The sequence below is a fragment of the Trachypithecus francoisi genome, unplaced genomic scaffold (assembly GCF_009764315.1).
Source record: "Trachypithecus francoisi isolate TF-2019V2 unplaced genomic scaffold, Tfra_2.0 Lachesis_group3, whole genome shotgun sequence".
NCBI lineage: Eukaryota > Metazoa > Chordata > Mammalia > Primates > Cercopithecidae > Trachypithecus > Trachypithecus francoisi.
Window position 1 is genome coordinate 10736243 of NW_022681468.1, and position 20723 is coordinate 10756965.

At 45.4% G+C, this 20723-nt stretch overlaps 1 protein-coding gene across 4 annotated transcripts in view; it reads right to left on the bottom strand.

Moving 5' to 3' along the window:
* Nucleotides 1-20723, bottom strand: part of CUNH14orf132 (chromosome unknown C14orf132 homolog) — a 48445-nt gene that overhangs the window by 15077 nt on the left and 12645 nt on the right. The window contains exon 2 of one of the 4 annotated variants that reach the window (XM_033191430.1): nt 7701-7764. The exons of the other annotated variants lie outside the window; for them this stretch is intronic. The gene's annotated coding sequence lies outside the window, so the exon portion shown is untranslated. The remainder of the gene's footprint in view (nt 1-7700; nt 7765-20723) is intronic. 4 annotated transcript variants of the gene reach the window in all.

Below are 20723 nucleotides of genomic sequence, written 5' to 3' on the forward strand. Positions count from 1 at the left end.
CAGAGGGAAGAAGCTGGAGAAGGGAACCCCCTAGGTTTGTTGTGTGAACCTGTACACATTTTGGGGTCACCCCAAACTGCATGCACAAAAGAGATTCAAAGAAGCACAGTAAAGGCTCTGATAGGCCGGGCGCGGTGGCTCAAGCCTGTAATCCCAGCACTTTGGGAGGCCGAGACAGGCGGATCACAAGGTCAGGAGATCGAGACCATCCTGGCTAACACGGTGAAACCCCGTCTCTACTAAAAATACAAAAACTAGCCGGGCGAGATGGCGGGCGCCTGTAGTCCCAGCTACTCGGGAGGCTGAGGCAGGAGAATGGCGTAAACCCGGGAGGCGGAGCTTGCAGTGAGCTGAGATCTGGCCACTGCACTCCAGTCCCGGCGACAGAGCGAGACTCCGCCTCAAAAAAAAAAAAAAAAAAAAAAGGCTCTGATAACTCAACTATGGTGCAAACCCCTGCCATGTCGAGACTAACCCTTGAGGGGTGCACCTGCAAGACACACCCAAGCGACATGCAACCACTGCTTATAGAAGGTGACAGAGAATTTTCAGACCAGACCCAACCTGCTAAAACAAAGCAATGCTCTAAAATTTTTAACAAGACACAGTATACTAGTTTGCTCTGGCTGCCACACAAAGTACTGCAGACTGGGTGGCTTAAACAACAGAGATTTACATCCTCACAGTTCTGGAGGTTGGATGTCCAAGATGAGGCGTCGGTAGGGCTTGTTTATTCTGAGGCCTCTCTCCTTGGCTTGCAGGTGGCCGCCTTCTCCCTGTGTTTTCACATGGTCTTCCCTCTGTGCATGTCTGTGTCCTAATTTCCCATTCTTATAAGGACTCCAATCATATGAACTAGGGCATACCCTAGTGACCTCATTTTAACTTTTAAAGACCCTATCTCCAAATACCTCACGTCTAAGGTATTGGGAATTAGGGCTTCAACATAGGAATGGCGGGGTTGGGGGAGGGAGCAACAACTCAGCCCATAGTCGCCAGCATCTCACAACATAATATTCAAAACACCCAGAATCCAATCCAAAATTATCACACCTCAGCACTTCTCTCCTGGTATAGGAAGAAATAGGAAATCAACAAGGACACAGAAGACCTGAATGCCACCATCAACCAACAGGATCTAACTGACATGTATTGAACCTTCCACCTGACAACAGAACATTCTTCTCATGGGCATGTGAAATAGTCACCAGGACAGATCATATCCTGGGTCATAAAGCAAACCTTCACAAGTTTAAAGGAATCAGAATCCTATGAAATATGTCCTCTGATCTTAATGGTATTAAACTAGGAGTCAATAACAGAAAGATATTGGGGAAATCTCCCAAAACTTGGAAGCTAAACCACACACTTCTAAATAATCCATGGGTCAAGAGGGAAGTCTCAAGGGAAACTAGCAAATATTCTGAACTGAATAAAAGTGAAAATACAAGTTATCAGCATGCATTGATGCAACTAAAGCAGTGCTTAGAGAAAAATTTATAGTACTAATTGTTTATATGAGAAAAGAAGAAAGGTCTCAATTCAATAATCTAAACCAATGTTGTCCAACCCACAGCCTACGGGCTGCATGCAGACTAGGACAGAATGTGGCCCAACACAAATCCATAAACTTTCTTAAAACATTACTAGATTTTCTTGCGTTTTTTTTTTTTTTTCTCATCAGCTATCACTAGTGTTAGTGTATTTTATGTGTGGACCAAGGCAATTCTTCTTCCAGTGTGGCCCAGAGAAGCCAAAAGGTTAGACACCCCAATCTAAACTATACCTTAAGAAATTAGGACGAGGGGAAAGTTAAATTAAACCCAAAGCATACAGAAGGAAGGCAACAATAGAGATAAGAACAAAACTCAATAAAATTGAAAACAGAAACAATAGAGAAAAATCAATGACTCTACAAACTGGTTCTTTTAAAAGATCTGTAGCAATGATAAATACCTCTTGCCAGGCTGAGCAAGAAGGGAGAAAACACAAATTATTGATATCAGAAATGGAAAAGGGATATCGCCACAAACATTACTGACAGCAAAAGGACAGACAATAAAGAATTACTGAGATGATTAAAAACAACTACATACCCACAGGTTTGACAATGTAGGTGAAATGAACCAATTCCTTAAAAAACACAAACTACCAAAACTTACTCAAGGAAAAAAGATAAACCACACAGTCCTTTTAGCTATTAAATAAATTAAAATTTTAGTTTAAAATCTCCTGGGAAAAATCACCAAATGATTTTATTGAAGAATTTACCAAAAATATAAAGAAGAAAAATACCAGTTGTAGACATTCTGTTCCAAAAAATAAGAGGAGGGAATATTTACCAACTCATTTTATGGAACACTTCCCAAATCATCTTAATGAGGCAGCATTACTCTGCTAACAAAATCGAAGACATTACAAGAGCAGAAAACTGTGGATCAATATCTCAATTGAACACAAACATAAAGCAGTCGACGAGATATTGACAAATTAAATCCAGCAATATATAAACAAGATAATGCAAAGCATTCAAATATTCAGCATTCAAAAAAAATCAATCCATATAATTTATGCCACACTGACAGAACTACGAAGAAATGAAATAATCATATCAGTAGATGCAGAACAAACATTTGACAAAAGTAAACATCCACTCATGATTTAAAATCCTTAGTAAAATAGAAATAGAAGGGAATTTCCTGGATCTGACAAAGAACATCTAGAAAACAAAACCAAACAACCTATAGCTAACATCATACCTAATGGTGAAAGAGTGAAAGTTTCCCTCTACGAGCTACGGAATACGAGAGGATGTCTCACCTCACCACTCCCATTCAAAATCACACTGAAAGTTTTTGCCAGTACAATAAAGCAAGAAAAAGAAATAAAAGTCATATATACATAGATGCCTTATATATAAAGAAGACATAAAACTGTCTCTAATTGCAGGAGACATGATTGTCTATACAGAAAATCTCAAGGAATTTCCAAAACATCATATAACTAATAACTGAATTTTTTTTTTTTTTTTTTTTTTTTTTTTTGAGACGGAGTCTCGCTCTGTCGCCTGGGCTGGAGAGTAGTGGCGCAATCTTGGCTCACTGCAAGCTCCGCCTCCCGGGTTTACGCCATTCTCCTGCCTCAGCCTCCCAAGTAGCTGGGACTACAGGCGCCCGCCACTTCACCCGGCTAGTTTTTTGTATTTTTTAGTGGAGATGGGGTTTCACCATGTTAGCCAGGATGGTCTCGATCTCCTGACCTTGTGATCCTCCCGTCTCGGCCTCCCAAAGTGCTGGGATTACAGGCTTGAGCCACCGCGCCCGGCCTAATAACTGAATTTTGAAAGGTCATAGAACACAAGGTCAGTATTAAAAGATCAATTGTATTTCCACACTCAAGCAACAAACAATATGAACTTTAGCCAAAAAGCACTATTTACAACAACACCAAAAAATAAAATATTTAGCCTAGATCTAACAAAATACGTGCAGGATCCAAATGCTTCATGAAAGCCGCATACTGATGAAACAGCAAAGAAGATCTAAATAAATGGAGAGAGATACTATGGTCATGAAATCAAAGACTCCATATTGTTAAGATGTGAATTTTCCTCAAATTGATGTAGAATCTCAATGCCATCCCAATGAAGATCCCAGCAGGAATGTTTGTTGATGCCAACAAGCTGATTCAAACATTTATTTGCAAAGGCAAAGGACTAAGCATAATCAAAACAATTTTGAGAAAGAAAACAAATTTGATGAGCTCATGCTACTGTATTTCAAGACTTATAATAAAGCTACAGTTATCAAGACAGTGTAGTGTTAGCAAAAGGATGGCTACATACATTAAATAGAAGCTCCAGAAATGAGATGCACATAATATGGCCAATTAATTTTTGAAAAAATTGCAAAGGAAATTCAATGGAAAAAGGATAGTCTTTTCAACAAATGATACTGGAACAAGTGGACATCAATATGCAACAATATAGAGAGAGATAGATATGTGAACTTGGAACCCAATCTCTTACACAAAAATTACAAAACAGCTGCAGCAAAAAAACAAAACTCATGCCTCATACCAAAAACTCAAAATGAATCTTAGACCTAAATGAAATCATAAAACTATAACACCTTTAGGAAAAGACGTAAGAGAAAAATGCCTGTAACCTTGTGTTAGGCAGAGTTATTAGCTCCAACATCAAAAGCATAATCCAGACAAGAAAACACTGCAAACTGGATCTTATTAAAATTATAAATGTTTTCTCCATGAAAAACACCATCAAGAGAATGAAAAACCACAGGCTGGAAGAAAATATTTACAAATCATCTATCTGACAAAAAAACCTTGTAAGTAGAATATATAAAGAACACTGAAACCAGTGTTCCCACATGTGTCCATGTGTTTTCATCGTTCAGCTCCCACTTATAAGTGAGAACATTCAGTGCTTGGTTTTCTGTTTCTGTGTTAGTTTGCTGAGGATGACAGCTTCCAACTTCAACCTTGTCCCTGCAAAGGACACGATCTCATTCCTTTTTATGCCTGTGTAGTATTCCATGGCATATATGTACCACAGTTTCTTTGTCTAGTCTATCATCGATGGGCATTTGGATTGATTGCATGTCTTTGCTATTGTGAATAGTGCTGCAATGAACATATGCATGCATGTATCTTTACAATAGAATAATTTATTATATATTCCTTTGGGTATAGCCCCAATAATGGGATTGCTGGGTCAAATGGTATTTCTGCTTCTAGATCTTTGAGGAAGTGCCACACTGTCTTCCACAATGGTTGAGCTAATTTACACTCCCACCAACAGTATAAAAGCATTATTTTTCTTTACAAACTTCCCAGCATCTGTTGTTTCTTGACTTTTTAATAATCACCGTTCTGACTGGTGTGAGATGGTGTCTCATGGTGGTTTCAATTTGCATTTCTCTAATGATCAGTGATGAATTTTTTTTCATAGGTTTCTTGGCCACATGAATGTCTTCTTTTGAGAAGTATCTGTTCATGTCCTTTGCCCACTTTTAATGGGGTTGGAAAACAACCCACTTTTTTTTTTTTTTTTTTGAGACGGAGTCTGGCTCTGTCGCCCAGGCTGGAGTGCGGTGGCCGGATCTCAGCTCACTGCAAGCTCCGCCTCCCGGGTTCACGCCATTCTCCTGCCTCAGCCTCCTGAGTAGCTGGGACTACAGGCACCCACCACCTCGCCCGGCTAGTTTTTTGTATTTTTTAGTAGAGATGGGGTTTTACCGTGTTAGCCAGGATGCTTTCGATCTCCTGACCTCGTGATCCGCCCGTCTCGGCCTCCCAAAGTGCTGGGATTACAGGCATGAGCCACCGAGCCCGGCCACAACCCACTTTTAAAAATAGGTAAAAGATATGAACAGCTAAATAGGAAATATATCCCTGAACAAGAGATATATGCACAGAAGGCAAATAAACACTTGAAAAGGTGCTCATCATCATTAATTAAGGAAATGTAAATTAAAACTACCATGAGATAACACTACGCATCTACCACAATGGCTAAACTTTAAAAAAAGAAAAAAAACCCTCGTGTTACTAATTTCTGATGAGAAAGTAGAGCAACCGGAATTCTTGTACCTTGCTATGGGAAGCAATTATGCAGCCATTTAAAGAAAACAGTTAAGCCAGTTCTTACAAAGTTAAACATATGTTTATCATATGACCCAGAAATCCCACTTCTACGTATTTACCCAAGAGGAATAAAAACTGATGTTCACCAAAAACCTGTGCGCAAATGTTTACAATAGCTTTATTCATAACTGCCCCACACTGGAAACAATGCAAATGTCTTTCAACTGGTAAATGGGTGAACTGTCTACATTCACCCAATAGAATTCCACTTGACAATAAAAATGAAGAAGTTATTGATGTCCACAATGACATGGGTGAATCTCAAATGCATTAGGTTACCTGAATGAAGCTATATGGGAAAGGCCATTTAGATGGTACTCTGGATGATGCAAAAAACAATGGGGTGGACAACAGCAGAGACAGGGGTGTGTGCAGTAGGGGGTGGTTGGCTGCAAGAGACAGCAGGAGGAGATATTTTGGGGCGATGGAAAGTTCTAAATTTTGATTGAGGTCATGGTCACAGGGTTCTGTGCATCTGTTACCAGTTAGAGAACCATATCATCCCCTCCACCAAAACAATCTTCTGGTATGTATATTAGCAAGTAAATCAAAAGCACACCTGGGAAGGAGACTGCGGTATTTGCTCTGAGCCAGGCGCTGTGGCAAGCCCAGTGTTCACCATTCCATGCAGTCCTCAGGGCCCCTGGGAGGTGGTGGTGGCCTTCCAACTGCACAGTCTCTTAGCTGAGGCCCCAGCACCCAGGGTCAGGCTGGACCCCAAACCACATCTGCCTCCACGTCCCAAGCTCTTTCTACAGCGCCAAGATTTTACTGCATGTATGACAAAGGTGCTTGGCAAATCGAGACTCAGTGGACCTCGGCCCACAGCAGAGATCACTGTGGCCTTTCGACAGGCCTGCAGAGGGCCTGCAGAACACGTGACAACTTTCCTGAGGAAGTGCTCAGAAGGAGTCTCCAGCAGCGTGGCACGGCTCCCCAGGTCCCAGGCCTTTCCATTCACATCTCCCACCTTAACCCTGATGGCCATTCTGACTTGGGGGCTCTCTTGAGCCCTGCATGACCAGTGTGGAGTCTGAGTCAGAGGCAACTCCAAAGAGAGCTTCTCCCTTCACACCAGGTCTCCCTTCATCTCTCTGTGAGGCCACATTCACATGGCTCTCCCAGGCATGCCCTGGAGCTGTGCTGAGGCTCAAGTTAGTTGATTTCAGCAAAAGTCCTTTGTGATGAAGGCCCAGGGCTGGACAGGCACAAGGAGACGTCCACCAGCCCTGGCAGAGCACCCTGTGTGCCCCACCTCCCTGCAGCTCTCCACACTCCCCATGGGGCTAGTCTCCTGCTGAGACATCTGTGGGCTCTCAAACTCACCACAGACCAGGGCCCAGCTTCCCAAGGTTGAGTGGCACCATCCCTCAGGGTGGCAACAGGCTGGGTCCACAGGCTGCCACCTGAACCCCTTCAGGAGAGAGGGCTGGAACTGTGGCAAGATGGTCAAAGACTGGGGATCCCCAGGGGGAAGTGTGTGTGTTCATGGCTTAATTGGGGTGACAGTAGTAGCAATGATGGCAATCAGAACACTTGAGTTTATGCCACCAAATCCAGGGAAGGTAGAGAAGAGACAGGGGCTTGCTTGCTTTTCACTATAGGAGAAAGACCCCTGGTGATGAAGCCTTGAAGGGAGACATGGGCCACAGAGGGAGAGTGAAAAGACTGTCCCTACCCAAATCTCATCTTGAATTGTAGCTCCCCAAATCCCCATGTGTTGTGGAAGGGACCTGGTGGGAGGTAATTGGATCACCGGGGCAGTTACCCCCATGCTGCTGTTCTCGTGATAGTGAGTGAGTTCTCACACAGTCTGATGGCTTTATAAAGGGGCTTTCCCCTCTTTTGCTCAGCACTTCTCCTTCTTGCCATGATGTGAAGAAAAATGTGTTTGCTTCCCCTTCCACCATGATTGTAAGTTTCCTGAGGCCTCCCCAGCCTTGTGGAACTATGAGTCAATTAAATCTCTTTCCTTTATAAATTACCCAGTCTAAGGTAGGTCTCTATTAACATCATGATAATGGACTAACACAAACCCCATTGGATGTTGCTTCCCCTTCTCAGCACATCACCGAAGGCTCAGAGTGAGCTCAGCTGTCTCTGCAAATGGCAGACAATGATCGATGACCTTCACAGTGCGGCAGTCATTAACTCACAGTGGTTTAGCTGCCTTTCAGAGACTCTACCACCCTAGGGATGAAGAAACTAAGGTGATACAGGTGCACCCCACGAGGATGCAGGGCATGCAGCTACTCCCCTGCACACCTTCCGTCGGAATCTTCAGAACTGCCAATGACTCTGGTGGGGTAATTTCTATCCATGCCTTTAACAAAAGGGGATGCAGAAACTGCCCCTAGAAAGGGTTAAGCGATTTGCCCAAGGTTAGTCCCTCAGCTAGCAAGGAGTAGAAGGGGTCAGTGCAGTGTGTGTGTGTGTGTGTGTGTGTGAGAGAGAGAGAGAGAGAGACAGAGACAGAGAGAGAGGGAAAGGGAGAGAGACTTCATGTACACTGGCGAATGAACCTTTGCAATCCAGTTCAAATCAGAATCTGGGTTTCCTGGGACATGCCTCAAGTATCTCCTCCTCCCTGAGGACTTGCATTTCTACAAATCTGGCTCCAGTTTTATCTCCCATGGGCTTCCTCAAGGAGAGAGAAAAGGAGAGACCTTTAGATGGTGCAGAAGAAGAATGAGGCAGTGATAGGTAACCGGCTCCAGAAAAGGAAGGCTGGGCTGAGGTCAGCTGCAGTGATCCAAGGGAAGGATGGCTACCTGGCTCATGACACACTGAGGTGGGCAATCAATTATTTAAAAAGTAAACAACCAGGTAAAGAACGTAGGACTCTAGGCACCTAGACTTCATTAACAAGGAAAAGGGACAATTCCAAGGGGCACAACCTGAGTGCCCTCCACAGTGGAAAACCCTCATTTGTCCACAGAGTTCCTACCTCATAGGCTCTTGGTTTAGCCCTGGCTACAAGTGGAGGTGAGGTCTGGGGGTGCATTTCAGTCAATCTGCCTGGCTTAGTACAAAAGTCAACCCCTCTTCCTGGGGCAGGGCTCTCCTGTGTGGAATATTAAGTGGCAGCAGGACAATAGCATGCTCTGTGAATTTCCTCCCAGGGGTCTTCGGAAGGCCCTGGAAGAAATGCTAACGAGCACAGGTTTGAAGACTTCTCCTTAGTGAGATGTCTGTGCCAAGAGCATCAAAATAAACTTCCAGGCTGTAAAAATAAAGGTTGATTGGTGTTTGCTGGGAAGAAGGGATCTCAAAGTAGAAAGCCATCCTCTCTAAAATAATACATATTGAGGTCCTTTAAAACTTAATAAAAAAGCAGGATTTTGTGGCGTGCAACTCCACATCATCAAGGCCCTCAACACCATTACATGAGTAACTCATGGAGGTCCCTGGTCAGATGTCAGCCTCTGAGTCCTGGGCCTTTGAAGCCAGTGCAGGAGGCTGAAGCCTTCGAAAGCTGCCTGTCTGCCCAGGCTGACTGCACCAGCTCCAGACTGTGCTGCCAGTTGTCCAGCTTCATGCACACCCCATGCCTGCCCTGGCTAATCACGGTATGTCTCACAGTGAGGTGGAGGTGGTGTCTTCCCACCACACAGGTATTATAACTGAGGCTTTGACAATTTAAATATTTCCAGAGAACCAGAAACTAAATTCAAACTGCCCGAGTATCATGGTATACTTTGCAATATTCCAGGATTATAGAAATCAATAGTGTCTACCAAATCTGTATTAGTCCAGGTTCTCCAGAGAAACAGAAACAGAACCTATATATATATATATATATATATATGGTTCATATATATATATTTAATACATATATGAACAGAAACAGAACCAATAACATATATATGAATGTAAAGAGAACCAATAACATATATATACACACACACATACATACATATATGAAGAGATTATGAGGAATTGGCTTATGCAATTATGGAGACTGAGAAACCCCACCATCTGTCACCAGCAAGTTGGAGACCCAGGGAAGCTGGTGGCATAATTCAGTCTTAAGTCCAAAGGCCTGAGAACCAGTGGAACTGGGGTGGTAAAACCCAGTCCAAGAGCAGACCAATGTCTCAGCTGAAGCAGGCAGGCAGGAGATGAAAGGGGCAATTTCCTCTTTCCTTCTCCCTCAGTGGACTGGTTGATGCCACCCACATTGGGGAGGATCATCTGCTTTAATGGGTCCACGGATTCAAACGCTAACCTCATCCAGAAACACTGTCATGGACACACCCAATCTGGGAATCCCAGGGTGCAGCCAAGTTGACACCTTAAATGAACCATCACAGTCCCCTGGTGCTCAGCACAGTGCCTGGAGCACAGCACGTGCTAAAGGTGACCAGAGCTAATGGGCAGAATTTTGCACAGAAGCCAGGTACATAGGCTTTTTGCTGATGAATGTGGCCAAGCTTTTCTCCCGGGGGTACTAAGCGGCTGCTGCTCCCTATGTGGTCCGTGTGCTCATCCTGACGGAGGTGGAAATAGAGAGCTCCAAAGAGTCCCTGCTTTGGTCGCATCTGGAAGTGAGAAATTCTTTTCTACTCCCTGCAGAGGTTATCAGTGGGTGGGGTCTGCCTCTTTCTACAGACGGGGCTGAAGGCTAGAATCAGCACCCACGCATCTACAGTGAGTGCCTGCCGGACGGGGCACGGAGCACCCCGCCTAAGATCACTCACATCACACACCTGGGAATGGCATCCAAGCCTCCTCCGATCCCCAAACCCCAAAGGCTTTCTCACTAACTTGCCCAGCCCTGCAACACATTGGGGTGACATCCTGCAGAGAATTGGCCTCCAAATCTGGCTGTTTTGCTGAAAAAACATAATCTGCCCTTTCATTAAGCTTTCCAATGCACAGGGAGCTACCAAGCCTTTCTGTGCTGCTCGCCCATGCAGGCTGCAGTTAAGGGCAAGATTTGCTACTGGATATCAGTACTTGCCACTCTCCTTGGCTAATGTTTCCATGCTGGTGAGTCTTCAATTTACAATGAGGTGGATGAAATAAAAATGAAAGTTAATATTTATTGAGAGTCGCTCTATGCCAACTATGGGCTGAGCACATTACAGGCATGATTGGGTTTTATTATGGCAACCCTATGAGGTGGGCACTATTGTCACCCTTGTTTGACAGGCGAGGACACAGACACACATGGTAAAGAAGACATAACCCTCTCTGGAACCCCCATAAGTGGCCACCTGCACGTCCTTACATTGCTCAGGACAAAGAGGGCTGCTTTCTTCCCTCAAAGAGCATCTAAGCTGGTGGAAGGTAGAGGGAAACCTACGGCACTCCAAACGTGACCAGGCACAACGACACTGGGATCTACGCTGAGTGCATGCTAATTTTTTTTCTTTTTTTTTTTAATACAGAGTTTTGCTCTTGTTGACCAGGCTGGAATGCAATGGTCTGATCTCCACTCACAGCAACCTCCGCCTCCTCGGTTCAAGCGATTCTCCTGCCTCAGCCTCCCAAGTAACTGGGATTACAGGTGCCCACTACCACGCCCAGCTAATTTTGTATTTTTAGTAGAGATGGGGTTTCTCCACGTTGGTCAGGCTGGACTCAAACGCCTGACCTGAGGTGATCTGCCCGCCTCGGCCTCCCAAAGTGCTGCTAATTTTTAGAGCAATGTTCATGTTTGTTGCGGTGACTCCCTTGTAAGCACTTTACCACTGTGCTATCTTTCTGGTTCAGTGGAAGCTTTCAAAAGGGGTCCCACCCAGAGCCCAAGGATGGCAATGGGTTCAGATCCAGTTCCCCGCACTGGCCACACTGGCTGTCCTATCTCCCCTGGAAATCATGTGTCAGGTGTGCTCATGTGGCCGCCTTGCTGCTGGCGCGACTGCCTTTGACGGAAGTGCTGGCCTGCCTCTTCGCTGCCTGCAGGTCCCACTATCTATGCTCATTTCCTCTCCTGAGCCCCTTCGGGGTGCCCCAGCACCTGGGCAGGGAGGAGCAATATCTTTCGAGTAACAGCTGCTCCGGGACTGGTTGTTGCAACTTTGTGGTGTCCCCTCATTTTCACAACAGCTCAGGATGAGATGGAGGATTGGAGCTCAGAGAGGGATGTTCATTTCCCTGAGCTGGCACAGCTCGTATGTAAATGATCAGGAATCAAACTCCAGATCTACCGACTCCTAACCCTCCTCACTCCAGGCTGAATTAACAGCTTTCTCTACTGGGAGAGAAAAAGCTTTCTCTCCCAGTAGAGAAAGGAATAAATGCTAATTTATTCCTAGAACTGACAAAATATTCATTACATTATATTTATTACATTGCATGTATTATAGTACATTATATTATATTACTTTACAATATATTATGTTATGTTACATTACCTTATAGTTAGATGTGTACTTATGTTACATTATAGTTAGCTGTGTACTTATCTATTTTTCTTAGGGACTGTGAGCACTCACAGGATATGAGTTGAGTCTAACTTCTCTTTGAATCCCAGTGCCTAGCACATCTACTGACATAGAGCAGATGCTAAAAATATTTTTTATTAAAAAAAAGTGTACCCAATCAATTGCTGTGCATTGAGCTACTCGATATAAAATATACACGGTGGAGGAGACGGCTGTATTTTCTGTGTGTCCGACATGTAGGACCAAAGGAAATAAGGATATTTTTGGAAAGCCTGAGAGCATTTCAGAATTAAGAGGAAAAAGGAAATTCACCTCTTCTGAAAGTGTTGCCATAGTAACTCAGCACAATGCAGGGGGAGAAAACGCTGGCTCATCAGAGTACATCACCTTAGATTAGCAATAATGGAGGAAGCACTTGCCCTGGGGGGACAGAAAGGCTTAGATGGTGTGGTCCAGGGCCGTGGGGACCTTGTCCTCCATATGCATCCCATGGTCCATGGTAAGAACTCAGGGGACTGGGACAAGCCCCAGAGCCACAGCTTGCATTCAGAGGAGGCTGGCTAAGAACCTTAAGAAGAAACAGCCAAGGCCAGTTTGAGATGCCCCACCTCCCTGGCTGTACCTGAGGAGCTCCTCCACCTGGCTGTGGCTTCCTGAGGTGGGGACAGGTGGGAGGAGTCTGTGCCTCTGTTGGTTCAGCTATGAGAAGTTCAGGCCACTCTCACTAGATCTCAGCAGTCAAGCAAAGCAAGAGGATGGGGAGTTTAAAAATTTTCCCTTAGGGAATAGCTGGCAAAGATTGCAATAAATTAGTATTTATTCTACCCCAATTAACTCGATAGTATCTTTCAAGTGATTCAGCAGTGTCACTGGAACCAAATGGATGTCCCCTGTGTGGGCCAGCAGCCTCCTAATCAGATTACATTCCTTTCCGCTGTGGAGAATAAAGTATGAGGGCCTTAGGAGGATGGGTGGGGAATTTGTTTGTTCCATTGTTATCTCGTTCATTGGCTAAACAGACATTTTACTGGGCACCTACAACATGCCAGGGGGTCAGGTTGGAAGCCAGAGGTACCAGGAGAAAAACTATGTAATCCCTATTTTGGAGGAAGAGAGAGAGAGAACGGGAAAGTGGTGGTGGGTGATGAAGGCTGAGAAGAGAAGACAAAAGGAATAAAAGTGAAATTGAGCATCATTCTCCATCAGCGAGCACATGCATCCTGGAGTGAAGCGGGGGCTGGGGCAATGGCAAGTCCAGCATGTTTACCTCCCTAAGTGGACCCTTTTGGTTTATTTTTAAACATCCTCTCCTCTATATGGCAAAATTGTCTTCAGTAGTAATCATAGCATGAAACAACAGCAACAAAAGGCCAGATTCTCCACTGGAGGTGCACATCGGAATCTCCAGGAGAACATTCTAAAATGCTACAGTCTCCTCCAAGCAATGTAGCTCTCAGGGGAATGCACTGCACCCTCCTTCCCAGGGGCACCTGTATGAGCAGAAGAGGAAGGCACAGAGGTGGCCATCCTGTGCCAACACAATCCGGCTCAGGACTCTGCAGCCTCACAGTTATTTCAGCACACCCAGCTGGGTCAGAAGCCAGAGAAAACTACCCCCAACACTACACATGATGTTCAGGAAGTCACGTCAACACCCCCGACCTGTGTACGGGAGGAAGAGAGCACACTGGGTTAGGAAGAAAACAGGGCCAGAAAAGCTAAGGGAGGTGGCACCATGTGTGTGCACAATCCCTGCCAACCAGCAAGCCTGTTCAACAGAGCTGGCCTGAACAGAATCCCAGCATGGAAAATGCAAAATGCCAGGAAAGCAAATTAAGACTAGGATGTGAGTTTTTTTCTTTTTTAATTTTTTTAAATTTGATTTTTCCATAAGTTATTGGGGTACAGGTGGTTTATGGTTACATGGGTAAGTTCTTTCGTGGTGATTTGTGAGATTCTGGTGCACCCATCACCTGAGTCATATACACTGCACCACATTTGTAGTCTTTTATGCCCCCTTCTACTCTTCTCCCAAGTCTCCAAAGTCCATTGTATCATTCTTATGCCTTTGCACCCTCATGGCTTAGCTCCCACATATCAGTGAGAACATAGGATGTTTGGTTTTCCATTCCTGAGTTACTTCATTTAGAATAATAGTCTCCAGTCTCATCCAGGTCGTTGCAAATGCTATTAATTCATTCCTTTTTATGGCTTCCTAGTATTCCATCTCATATATATATATATATATATACACACACCATATATATGTCAATATATATATGTCATATATATATGTCAATATATATATGACATATATATATATATATATATATATACACACACACCATAGTTTCTTTATCTACTTGATGATTGGTGGGCCTTTGGGTCGGTTCCATGATTTTGCAATTGCAAATTGTGCTGCTATAAACATATGTGTGCAAGTATCTTTTTCATATAATGACTTCTTTTCCTCTGGGTAGCTACCCAGTACTGGGATTGCTGGATCAAATGGTAGTTCTACTTTTATTTCTTTAAGGAATCTCCACACTGTTTTCCATAGCGGCTGTACTAGTTCACATTCCCATCAGCAGTGTAGAAGTGTTCCCTGTTTACCGCGTCCATGCCAACATCTACTATTTTTGATTTTTTGATTATGGCCATTCTTGCAGGAATAAGGTGGTATCGCATTGTGGTTGTGATTTGCATTTCCCTGATCATTAGTGATGTTGAGCATTTTTTCATATGTTTGTTGGCCATTTGTATATCTTCTTTTGAGAATTGCCTATTCATGTCCGTAGCTCACTTTTTGATGGGATTGTTTTTTTCTTAATGATTTGTTTGAGTGCGTTGTAGATTCTGGGTATTAGTCCTTTGTCAGATGTACAGATTGTGAAGATTTTCTTCCACTTTGTGGGTTGTCTGTTTACTCTGCTGACGGTTCCTTTTGCCGTGCAAAAGCTCATTAGTTTAATTAGGTCCCAGCTATTTATCTTCGTTTTTACTGCATTTGCTTTTGGGTTCTTGGTCATGAAATCCTTGCCTAAGCCAATGTAGGGACGTGACTTTTGTTGTTCCTCAAAAGGACACCACATGGCTGGGCGTGGTGGCTCACCCCTGTAATCCTAGCATTTTGGGAGGCTGAGGCAGGTGGATCACCTGAGGTCAGGAGTTCAAGACCAACATGGCCAACATGGTGAAAACCTGTCTCTATTAAAAATACATAAATTAGCCAAGAGTGGTGGCGTTTGCCTGTAGTCTCAACTACTAGGGAGGCTGAGGCAGGAGAATCACTTGAAGCCAGGAGGCAGACGTAACAGTGAGTCAAGATTGTACCACTGCACTCCAGCCTGGGTGACAGAAAAGACTCCGTCTCAAAAAAACAAAACAAACAAACAAAAAGGATGCCGATGCCACAATACTGTTCCTTGGGTGGACAGCACTTTTTGAGAGGTCAGTTCTTATAAGGAACCTCCTTCTTATTCACCCTCTGTTTCTGAGGGGACGGCAGCTTGGACAGGAGCAAGGAGGCCTGAGACCCACCCCAGCTGCAAGTCAATGGCTGCTTCACAGCTCCCTGGCCTCTGCTTACCCAGCTTTCAAACAGACATGATGATCCCTGCCTCATCCACCTCCCAAACTCTTTAAAAGCATCAGATGAAAATAAACATTTTCTGTGACAAAGGTATTGATACCCACTCTTTTTGTGACTCTGGACAGAAAGGGTCTATGGTATCTCTTTGATCGTCAGTGTTTTGCACATATAGCAGGCACTCAATAAATGCTCAGTGGCTTGTTTGGGCAACATCAAGTCTATATTATGCTCCATAAGTAACCTGTCTGTTGGAGAGAAAACCATCTCAGAAACAAGATTGGATTCGTCCTGAGAGTATGTAAGGGCACTCCGAAGGCCGAGAAAGAAAGTACCTGGCAGCCCAGGAGAGAAGACAACACTTCAATTCGCTGTTGAAAAACCTGAGTCCAGTTGCCGAAATGTTTGGCAAAGGGATCCGGGCCACTCTCTAGGGGTGCTGATACGGATGCAGCTCAGAGTGGTGGAATTGAGGGGGTTGTAAGCGTTGGCATCCGTGAGAAGGGAGCTAGGCAGGAGGACTTTTTCTTAAGAGGCAGAAAATGCCTCCTTTCCAGTTGAAACAGACAGTGCTGGTGTTTCAAATTATTAACATAAAGACACATGTGGAGGGCTGCAATCCCCATGTCAGCTTTTGCAAAAGGCAGGGGAGATATAAAGTAGATTAATGAAAGGAAAACACGAAGATCCATTGGTCCTTTTTGCTTTCTTTCTTGATTAATGGAGAACATTTAGAGCTGGTGATGCTCATCTCATGGTTGAGGGTGAAAGAGGACTGGGGGGTCAGGCCAGGGTGCAAAGTCAGGCTCTGCCTCCAACTGGTAGCATAGCCACACATCCACTCCTTCACTCCAAGCCCATTTCACTCCAGTGGGCAGACTGTGGAAGGTTCACAGATGACATATGTACATAGCAGGGACTCCATCCATGGAGCGACTTGCTGGAGAAAAGCCATGAGCAGATAAGAAAAGCTGCCTGCAAGGGCTTTTGACTTCAACATGTGCCAAAGGACCAGACCAGCTGGATAGAGGGTTTATCCTCAGGAAGTTTGATTAACTCCTCGTTAAGGGGGAATATGGTGACTTAGATAGAGACAAAGTATTAGAATAACGGTTCTGTTGAGCATTTGTAAGAAAGTTGTGGAATTATGCTGAGATGTTTATTTATTTATTTATCGATTTATTTATTTTTAGAAAGAGGGTCTTACTCTACCACCCAGGCTGAATGCAGTTGTGTGATCTTGGCTCACTATAGCCTCGAAATCCTGGACTCAAGCAATCCTCCCGCCTCAGCCTCTCAAGTAGCTGAAACTACAGGCATGCACCACCACACCCAGCTAACTTTATTTTTTGTAGAGACCAGCCCTGGCTGGTCTCTGACTCCTGGCCTCAAGCCATCCTCCTGCCTCAGCTTCTCAAAGTGCTGAGATTACAGGTGTGAGCCACTGCGCCTACCCTGAGATGTTTATTTCTTTAAATATTGCCCACCCAAAGGCACATGATGGCTAATTAGTGCTACTTAAAAGAAAACATAGTAAGTTAAATCCACACACAATCAGAAACCCCGTGAATTACATCTGCCAGTGCAGACGTTCATCACACACAGCTCTAGCTCTGGCTCTCCAGGCAGCCACGTTTGCTGTTTGTCACACACACAGGTAGCTCCTTAAATGAACCTATGAACTAAAATGAGGGGTGTGAATACACATGCCCAATGGCAACAGATAACACCAATCCCAGCTACTCCAACAGGGAGAAGGTGCAGGAACAAAGAGCTGGGCCGTCCACACCCCTGTCTGACTTGGCTACCATGGAGCTGTGTGACTGTGGACTAATCCCTCACCCTCTCTGGGCCTTATCGTTCTTATCTCTGAATGTGGGTAATGAAAATATTTCCCTCCTTGAGGTGCTGTGAGGGCTTCTTGAGCTGACAGAAGAAAAGCCCCGAGAATGAGACCCAGTGCATGGTTTTAGGCACAGAGCCTAGCACCAGGGAAATGGTAATTTAATAAGCTGCCATTGTGTTTAGTTTTGGTAGCACTAGTAGTAGGTGATGGTCGTGGCACTGTCTTTGTTTTTACTATTTTAAGGTGGTGCATGTTCTGGGAAGAACTTTTTCAAACTTGAGAATTAAGAGCTTACTGTTTCACTTCCTATTCAAAGGTCTACAGTAAATACACAATGGGCTATGGAAATGGGCAGGGGTGTGTCTCGGGGCTCAGGGAACCCTTTACCCAGACCCTTCTCATCTCAGCTCCTTGGATGTTTGGCATGAGAGATGTGGGACTTATTCCTCTTTAGACAGATGTGTTTACTGGATTTGCTGATGCTGGGCTGGGTCCCTGGCACTGGGCACGGGTGGGAGGGAAGAGGCCTCTGGCCAAAGCATAGAGGTGAAGTTCCTGACTCTTTCAGGCATGCAGCGTGGGGATTGGGGTGGCTAAGGAGGAAATCCAGTGAATGGGTGAGGCAAGGGAGGAAGACAGAGTGAGGAAGGACATTGCTCTGTTAGGAAGTTGAGCCCTGAGTCCCCAGATGGTAGCATGAGAATGAAGGTGCAGAGGATACAAAAATCTGCTGAATCAACTCAACATTCTGTTTAGCCACTCAAGCAACAAATATGCATGGCGCTGGAACTCTCTACATGTCACAAAGCACATCGCAGCTCCCTTGGCTGGTCAGTGCTCGCTGTGACAACAGAACGGCTGTCATGCCACTTTTACTGTTGCAGAGATGGTGGTTGTAAGGGGTCACCTTTGCAAAGATCCCACAGCCAGTGTGGGGGCCAGCAGAGACCTGGGCCTGTGACACCAATCCCACCTCCTTCATGTTCAGTGCAGAATCGACTTCATACCAGCCCTATGTCCTGTGCTAGGGGGAGCCACACAAGAACCGGCCAATCATCTCCACAAATGACAATCTAGCGGATAGGGAGGGAGAAGTCCCCAGGAATGCTACAGAAGAGCACTGGCCACTCAGAAGGACAGCATCTTAGTGTGTGGGATCCAGGCACCCGGTTTTGTGGGAAGGGGATTCTGAATCCAGCATTGAAGGAGGGGAGGGGGCATCCCAGGGACAAGGCACTGAAAATTTGGGACATCACTCTGGGGAGTTACATGTGTCTCAGCCTAACTGGTGTGGGCACCAGGAAGATGCATTTCAGGCCCAGGCCTAGAAATGGGGTCTGTTCATGGGAACAAGGGTTGGACCAAGGCCTTGGCACTGTATCCCATGAATGGAGGAAGCCACAGAAGACCCTCAGCAGGAGGAAGCTCCCTCTGGCAAGGGTGAAGAAAGGAAACAGATCAGGAAGCAACTGGAGACACCCCCTAGGTGAGAAGCACCTGCAGTGGTTCAGGCAGGAGGAGAGGCAGGGCCGAGGGCTGCAGCAGTGCCATGGCGATTTGGATGGATGTTACTGGGTCAAGAAATACCCAGCCCATCTAGGACCCCCTCAGCAGAGACTGCTGCCAGGTTAAAGAATATCCTACGAGCTATGCGGCCGTGTGACAGGGGGGCACAGCACAGTGGCTGACAGCAAGGATGCCCAAACACGACCTGCAAATCCCCCTCTGCCACTTGCTCCCTGTGTGGCTTGGTGCCATAACCCTGGGGCCTCAGTTTCCTCATCTATAGAATGGGAATGATAAGAAGTGCTGAGAGCAGAGCCTGGCCTTTCATGAGTGCTCAATACATGTCAAGCTGTGTCATTACTATCTGTTATATTTACAAAGCTATTTGTACAAATTACCCCCTCCAATGTTCAAAATAAACCCATGAAGCAGGTTTTTTGTTTTGTTTTGTTTTCTGAGTGTCTCATTCTGTCACTTAGGCTGGAGTGCAGTGCTGCCATCATGGCTCCCTGTAGCTTCAACCTCCTGGGCTCAAGCCATCCTTCCTCTTCAGCCTCCTGAGTAGCTGGGACTATAGGTGTGCACCTGGCTAGGCTAATTTTTTAACACCACACCTGGCTAACTTTTTTGTAGTTTTTGTAGAGACAGAGTCTCACTCTGTTGTCCAGGCTGATCTTGAACTCCTGACCTCAAGCAATCTGCCCGCTTCAGCCTCCCAAAATGCTGGGATTTTAGGCGTGAGCCACTGCGCCCAGGCTGGGGAATGTAATCTTGAGCCCCTCTTCAAATATGCAAACAGGCTCAGTCATGACTTTCTCGGGACATGCAATCAGGCTCACCGGGGAATTGAAGCCCCTTGAGCAACCTGTGGCTACCCTGCACAGAAGATAGCCCCCTAGCTGTTCCCAGCCCTGCCCATGGCAGCCTTACTGCTGCAATGCTTCGGGAGGCACCTGAGTGGGCTGGGCCAGGTAGGGGAATCTATGGAGGCCCATCCTTCCCATTTCCTGTTTGAGATGCATCCTGTCTGATCCATGAGCCCAGGTGGCTGCTGCTTTCTGCTTGAGGGCACAGACTCGTGGATGCATTCTCCAACATCACTTTTAATCTCCCCAACATGCCTCAGTGTCTGGCTGTGTGGGAAAAGCCACAATGCTAACTTCAGTTCAAAACTGTTCTCATGCATCTTGCTTTGCTTGAAATGTTCTCAGCACGGGTGAGGGATTGGAATCTTTCAAGATGTCTCCAGCAAGAAGGTAGATGATTAAAACCTGCCCCAGGAGGCCTGAGATGGTGCATAAGTATAAATAAGCCAATGTTCACAAGATTCTTAAAAGAAGGGGAAGGTGAGTTGAGAGTGGAAGTCAGGGAAGAGGGGAGGTAGAAATGGTGTCATTAAGGATCTTTATTCCAATGGAATAAAATAGCACTGGGTCACAGAGGGCAGTTATTTCCAGGAGCCACAACTTGTGTTTGTGAGTAAGTCGGACGCAGACAGAGGTGTAGAGTGACCGAGTGAGGAGGATCTGCCCCATGAAGTGTGGGCAAGGAGGAGAGTGGAGACCCTGAGCTGAGGGAGTGAGCCATGAGACGCAGCACGTGGGAGCCAGGTGGCTGGTTCAAATCTGCGCCTCAGTTGCTTCACCTGAAAATTGGGCTTACTTGTAATCTCGACTTCAGAGCATGGTGGTGAGGCTTAGCTGTGCTGCTCCATGTAATACAGAGA